The following is a 14170-nucleotide window of genomic DNA, read 5'->3' on the forward strand; positions in this document are numbered from 1 at the left end:
CTGTCCTATTGATGACCTGACACCCTACTTTGATTTCTTCTCCTCTGATTCCTTGAAGTGTGCACAGTTCCTGTTCCTGCCATTCTTGCTCCTGACATACCTGATTCTCGTGGATTACTACAGTAGATATGTTTAAATCTTTTATCTCAGAAGGTTTTCCCATGGATCCAGTATACTGATTAAATGCCAGGGACCAAGGCCATTCAGCATTGCTTTGGATAGAGGTACTCTCTAGTTCTAAAACTTCAGTTAGAATTACATACAAAACAATTCTGTACACCAAAGTATGAGCTACTCCCAACCGCAATATACTCATTTTGCCCGAGTAAGTTTTAGTGTCAGTTCATTGTCTCCTGGTGTCACTCCTGAAGGGGCTTCTGGGCCTTCTTAACCCGAGAGTGATGGATCCAGGCATTCTGCTCTTTGATTTTAATTGCAGTGAAGGTGGTGAGAAGTACTCGCAGTGGTCTGTCCCACTGTGGTTCCGAAGTCTTCTCTGTAAGAGACTTAACATATATATCATCCCCAGGCAATCTAACTCCTTGCTCCGAGTTCCAGCCACATGTTTCTCAATTACTCTGAGCTGTTTGCTTAATGCCACCATGTAGGTGGACATTCTGGACATTCCCTTTGCATTGTATGTGGTCTTCTATAAGGCATTCTAAAAGGACTCAGCATTCCTTTAGCTCAAGGTTTAGTTCGAATTTGCAATAGTGCTAGTGGAAGAGCTTGGGCTAGGGTAGATTAACTTCTTGCCTCAGTCTTATGATTTGCTGCTTAATCAAATGATTCATTCTCTCCACCTGGCCGCTTGATTGGGGGTGGTATGGGGTGTGAAGTTCCTGATCTATGCCCAGATGGCTACTAATCTGTTGCACTATTTTGGAAATGAAATGTGATTCTTTATCTGAGGATATCGTGGCTGGAACTCTGAAGCGCGGTATTATTCTTTATAAAAATAATCTGGTCACCTCTTGAGCTTTGACAGTTCTGGTGGGGAATGTTTCTGGCCACCCTGAAAATGTATCTATCAATACTAGTAAATACTGATACCCCCCTTTCCTTGGGAGTTCTGAAAAGTTAATTTGCCACTGCTGTACAGGCCCATGGCCTCTCCCACTCTGACCGAGTTTCGGCAGGGGGCGTATTTTGGGGTTAGTCTGGAGGCAAGGATCACATTGTCGGCTTACCTGAGTGATAGTGGCATATAAATTCCTGACAACGATACAACGATTGTTTCAATCAGATGTGTGTAATGCACTCTGTATCACTCGCAGTCTTGGTCATCTCTAAAAAGGAGCCACACTCTATAAAAGGCTTCTAAATAGTTAGCCTCTAGTGTGTTTTCTAGTGCCTTTCTTTCACTAGTAACCACGAAAATGGGAAGGGATTACTAGCTCTCTTTCAATGGTAGCCCACCCCTTGCAGTTGTACGTCTCTTTTGGTTAGTATTATTGTATTATGGCTTACCTTCGAGGAAAATCTGTACCTCACCCTTTGCTGCTTTCTTTGCCTCTCCATCTGCCAGCTCATTTCTTTCTTCTAATTTTAAGCTCACTCTCTAGTGTGCCTTAATATGCCTTTTCAGGTAGCTGAACTGCTTCTAGCAGCTGGATTGTCTCTTCTTTCCCTGTGAGGTCAGCAGTCCCCTCTCTTTCTAGATGGCTCCATGTGCATGTATGACTCCAAATGCATTCCTTGGGTCTGTGTAGATGGTTATTCTCCTCCCTTTTGCCCTTTCCAGGGCACGGGTCAGGGCAATTATCTCAGCCTTCTGCGCAGAGGTACCTGTTGGTAAGGGTCCAGACTCGATTACCTCTCTGCAGGTAGTCACCGTGAACTTTGCAATGTCGCTTTCCTGTCAGTGAACCAGGTCTCTGCATCGTCCGGAGGAGTGTCTCTTAAGTCTGGGCGGCGGGAGTAGGTAGCTTCAATGGTCTCTAGGCAATCGTGGTGTACTGCTTCTCCTTGATTCCACTGAGAAAAGAAGCTGGGTTGACAATATTAGTCACCACTATCTCTACATCGTCTTGCTCTACCATGATGGCCTGGCATTTCAGAAACCTCTGTGGTGAGAGCCAGTGGCCACTCTTTACTTCCAGTGCTGCGGACACTGTGTGGGACACTAGCACAGTCATTTTTGTCCCAGGGTAAACTTGCATGCCTCTTGAATATTCAGCATGACTGCTGCTACAGCTCTGAGGCAACCTGGCCATCCTTTGGCTGTTGCATCTAGTTGCTTAGAGAAGTAAGCAACTGCCCTTCAGTAAGGGTCCAAGTCTCGAGCTAGTATTCCCTGGGCAATTCCTTGCGTGGGAAAAATAGAAAGAATGGTTTACTTACATCTGGAAGTTTCAAAGCTGGAGCTGACATGAGGGCACTCTCTCTAGCTGGCGAAAGGCCCATGTGGTGTCTTGTGTCCACTGGAGATCTCTGTTTCCATTGGCAATAAGAGCATAGAGGGGTCTGGCGAGCAGTCCATAATTATAAACTCACAGCTGGCACTACCCTACCATGCCTAAGAGGGTTCGGAGTTCTTTCATTGTCTGGGGTTTCAGGGTTTGGCATAGGGCTTCTTTGCTTTAAAGTCTGCTGCTCCGCACTCACTTACTCCAGGTAGATTACCTTCTGTTTCACTACCTGTGCCTTTTCTTTGAGACTCTGCGTCCTTGGAGTCCTAGGAAATTCAAAAGGCTTACCGTCTAGGCTTCTCTTGCTTCTCTCGTCTGAGTGGCTACTAGAAGATCATCTACGTATTGCAACAGCCTCTTTTCCTCTTGTGGAGCTTCCTGGGACTCTGGGTCTTTGCAAGCTGTTCTCTAGTCGGAGTGGGGAATCTTGAAGCCTTCAGGCACATGGACTATGTGAGCTTGAGTTTGAATGCAAAAATTTCTTGGCTGGCTTCGTGGATAGGGAGGCAAAAGAAGGTATCTCTTAGGCCTGAAACAGTGAACCAGGTTAGCTCAGGTGTTAAACAAGTCAGTAAGGTATATGGATTTGCTACCACAGGGTATAAATTCTGTGTTATCTTATTGACAGCCCTTAATCCAGTACTATCAGTTATTGGGCTGATTCCTTCCTTATTTTCCTTTTGAGGGTACTACACAGTTCTCACTAGTTGTGTTCTTTCCTTAAACTTGATGCTCATGGGGGAGCATCTTTCACTCTCCCTGGTACAGCAGAGGCCCATACCCTTGAAAACACTTGTTTACTTATTTTAATATCTCCTTACTAATGTCTTTCTTAATTTGAGTGTCTGTTAATGTTAAGCCTAACATCTTTATATCATTTGCTTCCAGAGTAACTTTTCTCATTTGAGAATGTTTAGCAAATTGAGCGAATTGCACAAAAGCTTTTAGGTACACATAGTACACATATTACTTTAAAGGTTTGCACAAGGATGCCTTCTCAGACTGGCTAGTTGTTCAGTTGTTCTCCACACTGCAACATAAGCATTCTCTACAGGTACTAAAGTTTTATTTAAAACTGAATATATGGCCCTTGTGTCAACAAAAATTCTTCCTTTTTGGGGAGGTCATCTTTATCCTTCCTCCCTTACTTTGGGAGGAGCCTTTAGCAAATCATATGTACTCATTTTGTGAACTGTGATTGCTTTGCATTTCAGCATGATAATCCTTGCCTGATTTCATACGTTGCTATCTTATGCTGCATGCTGAACAACATGTTTGATTTGCTTTCTCTTTGTCTTGTTTTCTCTTTTCAAGAAATCTGGGTGATTTCTTAAAACACAAAGACATTTCAGCATACAAAACTCTATCCCATTTATCTTCCTATTTTAATACAGTACTAACAGCAATGAAGTATTATAAATCTTTTTATTTTCTGAGCTGCTCTTACTGGCAGCCTTCTCCCAGTAAGCCCCTCCCAAAAGGGGCTAATTTAGGAACCTTTTTGCTCTGGTCAGTTCTCATTATTTATTTCTCCTTGCCCTATCTCGCTTCTACTCAAACTTTTTTACAGACCTTCACAGTAGTTTCTCAACTTTCTTCTTATACACACAGCTCTAGGTGGCAGGTATCAGATGTGGTTCCCACACACAAGTTCTAAGACCTTAGGTTCTGAATCCGCTTGATTAGAAACTTCTAATTTACATGTGCTCTGACACTTATTAGAACAGCAAAACCAGTGTTTTTCATAAACACCGCACTGCAATAATAACTGCACATCTAGCTTTTGCTCACAGGCCATTCCCGTGTTCCCTGGGGAGACGGGGCAGCCAGAGCTGTCCCTGTGCCCAGGGGACAGCCACTGTCACCTCACAAAGCATGCTAATCAAAAACGTGATACAGACACTATATTCTGATCAAACAAAATATCAGTCTTTTCTAGTTCTCTTCTTGCACAATCTAATTAAGCCCTGTGTCTACTTACACTTGTTTTACTGTTTTGCAAAAAGGCTGTGCTAGTCACAGCCGAAACCATGATATGCCCTCAGACACAAACACTCACACTCTCTTTTTATCTCAAATTCACTAGAGCCAAGGCTTGAATTGCTGTGAGGGGGGGAATTCTTGGAATTCCTTTAACTCTATCATAATTAAGCATAAATCACCGTACTATAGTTCTCCTATGTAAAATGCCACTCTTGTTGCAACAAAATCTTAAAATTTCTACAAACACTACTATACAATTTGAGAATCAAATTACCACAATGCAGCGGAAGAAAATCACTACACAAAACCACTGGGAAAGGGCATATCTCTCAAAGTGCTCGCTTTTCTCAACACAACACAGCATACCATAATTCAGCATTTACTCACATCAATTTTCTTGGACACAATCAAAATCAAACATCTAAGGCAAAGGAACTCTCTGAGCTCATACTCATACTCACGGTTAAAATGTACCAGATCTACACAAATCACTACATTTAAACACGATAAATACCATCACTGACATTCTTCCACTCGCTTCTCTGCGGGGCACTTCTGTCTCTGCCCCCGGCAGCCTGCTGCAGCCGGCGCCTCAGGCCTCACTCGGCTGCTTCAAACACGGGTAATACTGACCCCCCCGCACTGTAGATTTATTCTCTTTTATACACCATACACTTATACACTTGCACGATTAGAAACACAGTGCACCAACCACACAATGCACACATTAACCATACAGCAACACAATGTCCGGACATCACACACACACAAACAAAGCACACACGGGCTCAACAGTTCTGCTCTATCAGAACTATGAACCTCCAACCCACACATACACGGGTTCACCCGGCTCACCCCCAGAACCGCTTGCGGTCTGCTCTATCAGAAAGATGAACCCCATCTCTAATACAGCTGCTCTGTCAGCTGAACCCAGACGTCTCTGGGTGGTTTACTCCCTTGCTCTCCTTTCCCTCCCCCGGGGGCCCCTCAGTACATACTGTATCTTCCTCCGCAGGCCAGCAGGTCCTTGTCTGTCCTCGCAGGTGGCAAGTTGAGACGAGCGGAGCCCCACCAGGAAAAAAATCCTAGGGTGCGCCTTGGAGGTCCGTCTATCCCCCCTGCCCCTGCAGGGACAGAGAAGTCCCATCTGGGGTGCCATAATGTTTTGCGGAGAAAAGAAGAAACCTCACAACTTTATAAAAGTTGTAAAGCTCGGTATGTTTATTTACGACGCGCGCCGGACGCAAGTCTCTCAACAAGGCATGCGTGCCTCTGAAGACCTCGGGTCTTCTTTTATCTCCCTTCTAAATGCATATGCATACAGTTTCACAATAAGTTCATACATATTCGTTCTGTGTGACATTTAGCACCAGTTCTTCTTTATCAAAGGAATTTCTAAGTCGGGGGCAAATCGACCTTGTGGTCTTTGTTGTTTTTCTTTCTCTGTCTCCTTGCTGTCTCGGCATGCGAGTTCTTCCCTTAGCTTTGGCCTCACAGACTTTTCACTTTTCTTAGACACTTCATTTAATTCAGAATGGATCTTTACTCTGTCTCAAGGGTCCAATGGATATGGGGGAAAATGGTGCAGAGGAGGCGGTCAGATCTCAGGTCAGCCAATAGGGAAACAAGGGTTGAGGAATACAGCAAACTAGGGCAAATGGAGGGACAGAGAGAGAACATTCTAGGGCCAAACAAACGTGGGCAATAGGAGTTGAACTAGGGTAATTAGGCCAATGGGCCAATGGGGTAACCTAATATAACATAAATCAGCATGTGTCTGCAAAGGTCAATATGAGAAGAAAGCATCTCACCCTAACCTGAAAGCCTATTCCTCTTATCTAGAACCAGTCCCCCATGTCTGGGGGATTGAGACTCTGATGGTAGGCCTCTGGGCCTCCACACGTCCTCACAGCTGGCCCAGAGCAAGTCTGGAGGGGTCTTGGTGGCAGGTTGGGCTTGGCACACACTTGAGGAGGGTGTCTGCTTTCAACAGGGAGCTTAGGAGTTTTAGAGCGCTAAAAGAAAAGAAAACTAACCCTCTTTGCCTGAGAGCAGCCAGTTGTCCAAGCTAAGCTGATGCCAGGTGAGTGAGGAGAGACAGGATGGGGTTTGGAAATGTGGAGCAAGGCTCTCCACACTGTGCCAGATCTCAAGACACAGCTTCTCAGAGCAGGCCAGAGCTCCTTTAGCAAAGTCCCTGGGACAATGTCACTCACAGAATTCTGCCAACATTTCTTCTCTAAATAGAACCATACACCCTTAAAACAGGAATGTGGATTTATTAGAAGCTCTTTGAAATATTTCTCCATAACAATAGAAAAAAACTTCCTAGTGAACTGCACTACAGTAGAGGGAAATCAAGGCAAAACCATGGTTTGTCAGGACTTGCTTGATTCTAATGAGCCCCATGGTGCATTTGGAGCTGAGCCCTTGAATCTCAAGGTCTGAGAGGAGATTGCACAAACCTTTCCAGGAGTCAAAGACAGAAGAAAACCCCAGAGTGTCTCAAAGCATGAATGGGCCCCACTGAGGTCCATCCCCAAAACATGGTCCTCATGACTCCTTGGAGGAGAGAATTGGAGGCCAGATGGCACAAAAACCTCTCAGAAGCCTCACTGAGGAAAGGAAATTCCAAAGCACCTTAAAAACCATTATTACCTCAAAGTATTAATGAGTTCCACTGAGTGTCAATACAAAGCTCTCAAGGGACTCGTTAAAGCAGATAACTGAGGCCATGATTGCACAAATCTCTCACGGAGTCTCTATCAAAAGGGAAACACCAAGTACCTTAAAATAACTGAAGTACCTTGAAGCATTAATGAGCCCCACTTTGGGTTGTTACTGACAAAGCCTCTCCATGGACTAATTACAGCAGATAATTGGAGGCCATGATTGCACAAAGCTCTCAGAGACTGCAAGGCCAAAGCAAAACCCAAAGTCCTTTGAAAAACCTGCAGTCCCTGCAGGGAGCATTCAGGAGCCCCCAGCGCCATTGCTGAGCAAGGCTCCCCAGGGACTCCTTCCAGCAGATCCTTGAGGCCGCTGGGATGTGAGATAGGGGGGGATGCTGAGGGCAGGACAAGGGGCTGACAGTGCCCAGCCTGGATGGGGCTGTGCCAGGAGGCCCCAGTGTCTCAGGACAAGGTGTCTCCTCACAGCCCTTGGTGGCACAGACCCTGCTGTGCCCCTGGGCAGCAAGACTTGTCTTCTCTTTGTCCCCAGCTGTCATCAGTGCCTCCAGTTCTCTGCTCTGCCTGGGGCCTGGGGATACTTTCTCTGTCATGTTCCTCAGTGAGAACCATTAAAAGTCAAAGAAACTTTGGAGTTGGATTCTGACTTGGAGTTCTGGAGAAGTTTCTTCAGCTCCCTCTCAGGGACTGATGTTCAGGGCATCAGCACAAAGCCCCAGAGGCTCATTATAGTCTTTGTGCTGTGTCTGTGCTGCTGAGCTGGGCTGGGCTCCTGGCCCAGAGGCAGCTCCTGGCAAGGACAGCACTGCAGAGAAACAGCTCTGCCCAGGAGCAGCTCCTGTGCACAGCCCAGCAGGGCTGGGGCACTGCCTGCAGCCACCCCAGGCACAGCACAGAGGCACAGAGAGTTTCAATCAGGCAGGGCTGGGAAGGGGCTGAGAAGTGCCTGGGGCAGAATCACTGCCAGCCTTGGCACAGGAACCTCTGGCTGCAGGATAATGCAGCTGCCGTTCCTGGAGTGATTTCCTACAGCTGGAACATCCCAATGCCTACAGACTCTGTGAGTACATCTCTGAGTATTTCTGGTGCAGGGGAGGTGAAATGCTCATGAAGCTCTGATATGCTGTTGGCTTCTGATCAGTCACAGAATATTTCCAAGACAAGGATGTTGATAAAAATGAGGACATTTCCTAAGACTTTGTCTTCAGATTCCTAATACTGGAGAATGACATAGAGGGGGGGATAAATATTAAAGGACGATTATGAATTTTGACAAGTCCCTGAGACATCTGAACTGTTCCTTTCAGTGATCAATAGGTTCACAGGAGATCCCTGATGTGCCTTCAGCCACTCTGCCTATGGTCAGCAGCAGCATCACCCTTGCTGGAGTCATCAGGCTCAGTCTGAGCTGTTCTTTCTCCAAGCTGCAAACAGAACCTGCCCCCAGACAGTGCCCTGCAAACAGGCAGGATTCTGTAGGGCCAGGGAGAGTGCACAGAGATTTAGGGTCTGTGAGGGCTGGAAACCCCTGCAGGAGGAAAATCTCCAGCAAGCAGAGAGAAGATCAGGCAATGAGAGAAAACAAAACCCAGCAATGCTGTGGCAGGGTGAGTTGAGAGATGTCCACAGGATCCCCTCCAGTGCAGCCCCTCCCTCTGAACAAGCCCCCTCCCTCCTGTGCCCCAGCCAAGCCTCTGCCCTCAGGGCCGGGGCTCCAAGGCGTGCAGCCCCTCCTGTGCAGGCAGAGCTGCAGCAGAGCCGTGGGGCAGCTCTGCAGCCCCGGGCCCAGTTCCCTCTGCAGAGCACAGGGCTGGGAGCAGCTGCCCGGCCCCGGGGGCTCTGGAGGGGGCACCGCTGGCTCAGGGTGATGCTGTCTCCAGTGCCTGGCTCTGGGCAATGCTGTCAGTGCAGCCAGGAAAGGAGCTGCATCTCCCTTCATCCAATGCCAGCATAAGGACACTTGGAAGTCCCTCTGAGATTTCAGTCCAAGCCGGGAGCTTCAACCCAGCATGCAAACCTGTCCTAGAACATCTCTCAGTGATAAGATCCATGGGGAAAGGCAGAGGTGTGACACTGAAAATGCTGCTGGGTTGGTGAAATGAGCAATGTGAGTCCTTGGCTACAAATGTGGAGCTGGGCTGTGATGGATCCATCTGCGCTCAGCAGTGCCTGGGGGGTTTTTAAGAGAAACGTGGGACTGTGAATATTCTCCACCTGAGAAAAGTGAAAGCCCAGAGGAACTGCAAACAGAATGAAGTGACAGATCATCTGCCCCCAGTCTCCACTCATTATCTTGCCTCAGGGAAATCACTCTGTTCTACCAGAGGGCAGCAGAAATGCTGAGGGTTTCTGATATCCAAGAATACCAGGAAGTACATGGAAAGAGCTTAAAAAGAAAACATCAGAACTCTTCAACACAAGAGCATGTCTCTGTGTGTTACAAAGGAGGGTGTATGGGAAATTGCTTTGATTTTGGTTACTGGTATCTCCTCTAACCCTTCACTGTCCCTTTCTCCATGAACAGGTGCCCAAGTGCAGCTACAGCAAATGTCCAACAGCAGCTCCATCATCCACTTCTTCCTGCTGCCATTGGCAGACACGCGGCAGCTGCAGCTCCTGCACTTCTGCCTCTTGCTGGGCATCTCCCTGGCTGCCCTCCTGGGCAACAGCCTCATCATCAGCACCGTAGCCTGTGGCCACCACCTGCACACGCCCATGTTCTTCTTCCTGCTCAACCTGGCCCTCACTGACCTGGGCTCCATCTGCACCACTGTCCCCAAAGCCATGCACAATTCCCTCTGGGACACCAGGACCATCTCCTACTCAGGATGTGCTGCTCAGCTCTTTTTCTTTTTGTTCTTTATCACAGCAGAGCTTTCATTTCTGACCCTCATGTGGTCCGACAGCTCTGTGTCCATCTGCCAAGCCCTGCACCACAGGACCCTCTGCCCCCTGGCAGAGCTTGTGCCCACATGGCAGCAGCTGCCTGGGCCAATGCCTTTCTCAATGCTCTCATGCACACGGCCAATACATTTTCCCTGCCCTATGTCATGGCAATGCCCTGGGCCAGTTCTTGTGTGAAATCCCCCAGATCCTCAAGCTCTCCTGCTCACACTCCAGCCTCAGGGAACTTGGGCTCATCATGCTTAGTCTTTGGTATTTGGTTGTTTTGTGTTCATTGTTTTCTCCTATGTGCAGATCTTTAGGGCCGTGCTGAGGATCCCCTCAGAGCAGGGACAGCACAAAGCCTTTTCCACCTGCCTCCCTCCCCTGGCTGTACCTCTGTTTATCAGTACTGCAGTATTTGCCTGCTGTTGCAGGCTCCCAGCCAGGTAATAATTAGCATTGACTCCATGATTGCAGAAGGCTGATCCATCGCTTTATTCTACTACATTACATCATATCATACTGTACTTATTAAGAAACTCATCCCCTTTCAGACAGTCCAATACAGCTTTGATCTAATTGATCAATCAATCCAAACACCATGCAGTGGCCAGGCAGAGCTGTCAGCAAAGGAAGGGCCCAGCCAGGTGGGGCAGCCGGGGGATGCCGACAGCCTGCAGGGACAGAGGCGCAGGGCAGGGACACCGTGGGACAGCCTGGGCTGCACAGGGCACAGGGATGGGCAGCAGCTGCAAGACAGCCCTGCCAGAGCCAACTTGGGCAGCACTTTGGCCATGGCTGCTGGCCCTGGGGCCAGGAGGAGACAAGTGACCCTTGCAGGCCTGGGGCCTCATTGCCTCCTTGTCCCTGCTCAGCAGCCTGGCAGGGGCCGCCCCATGCTCCTGCCCCTGGCATTGCACATCCCCACATGCCAGTGCCCATCCCGGGAAGAGCCCTGAGGAAGCAGGGAGGGACAGGATCTGCCTGGCCAGGGGCTGGGGCTCAGGCCTTGGCCCTTTGCATTCCTCAAACACATCCAGGTGTGCTCAGCACCAGAGACACCTTTGCCTTGTTTGTCCCCACCTGCCTCCAGTGTTCTGCTCTAGCTGGAACCTGGGGATACTTCCTCAGTTGCGTCCCTCACAGGGATCTATTTTAAGTCCAAGAAACTTCAGTGTTTCAATAGAACTGAGTTCTTGAGGGTTCTGTGACATCACTGAGGCGGTTGTGACATCACAGAGCAGGATATGAGACTATATGGATATGAGGATATGAGGATATGAGAGCAGAGTCTGCCATCATAGAGGGTGGCTCTGTGGCATCAGAGTGGGTTGTGACATCACCCAGTGGCTGTGTTACATCATAGAGCAGGCTGTGACATCAGAGAACAGATTGTGAAATCACAGGGTGACTTTGTGTCATTGGTCTTCTGTGATGTCACAGCACTTCTGTATGACATCACAAGGTGACACAGAGTTGGCTCTGTGACAAAGCAGGAGGCTGTGTGACATCACAGATATGGCTGTGCGACATCACAGGGACAATGTGACATCACAGGACTGTGTGACATCACAGGTGCAGTGTGACATCACAGAGATGGTTGTGTGATATCACATGGTCTGTGTGACATCACAGGGGCTGTGTGAGGTCCCTGGGGAGGTCACTCTGCCCCAGCCCCCCTCACAGCTCTCCCCAGAGCAGTCCAACCCTACTTGTGCACAGCAGGATTCCCCGTCCCTCTGGGTCCCCCCGCCCCCGGCTCCACAGCCTCCCCCAGAGGATGTTCCACGAGATCGACCCCAGAGCCTGACACGGAGATGGGGGGCTGGGCCCTGGGGGTGGCACAGGGGGACAGGGACCCCCCGGCAGCGTCCCCGCGTCCCCCAGGGCCAGAGCCTGGGCCAGGGCTCCTTCACCCTGTTACGAACAAGGGCTTGAGAGCGCTGAAAAAATCCCCAGCAAGGGAGCAGCAAAAACCAGAGTTAATATTAAGGGACAGCAGCACAGAGTTCCTTGGCAAGAGTCACTCTGCTCCTGACTGGGCACTTCAGGCACACCAGGGAAACAAAGCAACAACAAAACCAAACAGAGTCCAGGTAATCAAACCAGAAATGAACTGAGAACTGTCCCTGTGTGTGTGACACAAAGACAGTGAGGGCAAGGATAAAAGGAATACAGCCTAAAAGCTTAACAGAGCTCAAACTTAACAGGACTTAACTTGTACCTTAATGTTAACTGATACCTTCAAGTTCACAATTTAGCAAAAGAGCAGAGTGTAACAGCATTTAACCTAATTTAACCTATGACTTTGCAATTTAACAGAGGAAAAACACTTTACAATATTTAACTTAGCTTATAACTTATATTAAAGGTAACAACTTAGTTACTAAGAACTACTCTTAGCAGCATTTAAATTCACTTACAGCTTGTGATTTAACCTTACCTACAAGCCTGAGTGGCTCAGTTATCCAAGGCACTCAAACCCCTCAGAGAGCAGCATTTCTGCCACATTTCCCCAGCACAGGCACTCCTGTGTGCACACAGACACAAAGAGTCAGGGCAAGGCGCCTGTGAGCAACTCCCCTGAGGGCAGGCAATGCTCCCTGAGAATGCTTTGGCATCTCCCCAGCGGGCAAAGGATTGAGCCTGGAGGAGTGGGGGGATCAGCCCACGCTCTGTCGTTGTTCAGGATCCCCGAGTGCAGCAAACAGGGGAGTTCCCAGCTGGGAGAGGCCCCACTCAGAGGGAGTCGCTGGCCCAGGAGAGCTCCAAGGGCTCCTTTTGGAGCAGGGCCCCAAGAGAGGGGCTTCAGTCCCAGCAATGGTTCATCCTGGCCGCACTTGGCACCAACAGCTTTCTTTGGCAGGGTGAGAACAGGGATGTTGTGCCACTGAGGGAACAGAAACAGTTCCCAGGGCTGCTGCTAAAGGAACCAGGAGCTGGTTGGGCAGCAGCAGTGCCTGGAGCAGACAGTGTTTGTGATGAGCTGCAGAGGAATCGAGCCCAGCAGCTGTTGGCCAAGGCCGAGGCACAAGGGGAATTTCTCAGCTGGCAGGGTGGCCTCAGAAGGGGAAGGGGGGATAATTCACCCTGTCAGTGAGCTCCCAGTCACTCCCAGTATTTCCACATCCGTGCTCCAAGTGCTGCTCCCAGCCCTGATCAGTGGGGATGGGAATGTCCCGCTCCCTTGCTGGGGCAGGGTCACACCTGAGCCAGGTGTGCAGGGCAGGACCTTGTCCTGACCCCAAGCACTGTCCCAGCTGCAGGATCTGCTTCCCATCGGCCTCTTCCTCCTGCAGCCCCAGCCCAGCTCGGTGCTGAACAAAGGGGCTGGGCTGGGGCCATCCCCCAGCAGGGGCTGCTCACCCCCTCTGCCCCCTCCCCAAATTCTCTCTGGGGCAGCAGAGCTGGGGCAGCCCTGTGGGGAGGGACAAGGGGATGACACCGGCATGCAGGGGTCACACACGGCCCCTGGGGATCCCCCCTCACTCCCACAGTGCCAGGAACACAAACCCCTCCATGGAGCCCCTGTCCCCCAGCAGCACCTTGTGCGCAGGGTCTGGGGGCAGCTCTGGGGGTCTGGGGGTCACGACTGCCCTAAAACCCCCTCCCAGCCCCAGAGCCACTCCAGCTCCATCAAACCAGCCCCCAGATTCCTGCTGTCCCCCACACCCCGAACCACTCTGTGCAATAGAAATGGCCCCAAGATCCATCAAAACTCTTTCCCACCTCTGCCAAGACCCACCCAAGTTCTCTCCAAGCCACACAGCCCTTCCAGAACTCCCAAAACTCTCCCATAGACCCCTCTAGAGCCCCCTTAACCCCTTCCCAGCACCACAAATGGAGCCAAGAGCCACCAGAACCCCTTCCAATCCTCTCAGGATCCCCTAAATTCCTTCCCAGCCCCCCGTGGCACTGACCAGGAGAGGCTTGTGGACAGGAACATCCACAGGTGAGAGCAGCTCAGGCACTTCAGCAGCGTTTTAGGCACTTCCATCCCTTTGGGCTCTTCCCAGAGGCTTAAAGATGTTAGAGGGAGGACTGCAGAGGGGGATGAGGGATGCCAAGAGTGGGATTTTGGGGACTGGCTGTTCCTCCTGCCTGACTCCATCTCTAGAATTCACCAGGTGTTTGATGTCCATAAAAACCTCCAGACCACCAGGATTCAGCCACCCTCAAAAAACCCCAAACCACCAAAAT

The sequence above is a fragment of the Melospiza melodia genome, chromosome 17 (assembly GCF_035770615.1).
Source record: "Melospiza melodia melodia isolate bMelMel2 chromosome 17, bMelMel2.pri, whole genome shotgun sequence".
Taxonomy (NCBI): domain Eukaryota; kingdom Metazoa; phylum Chordata; class Aves; order Passeriformes; family Passerellidae; genus Melospiza; species Melospiza melodia.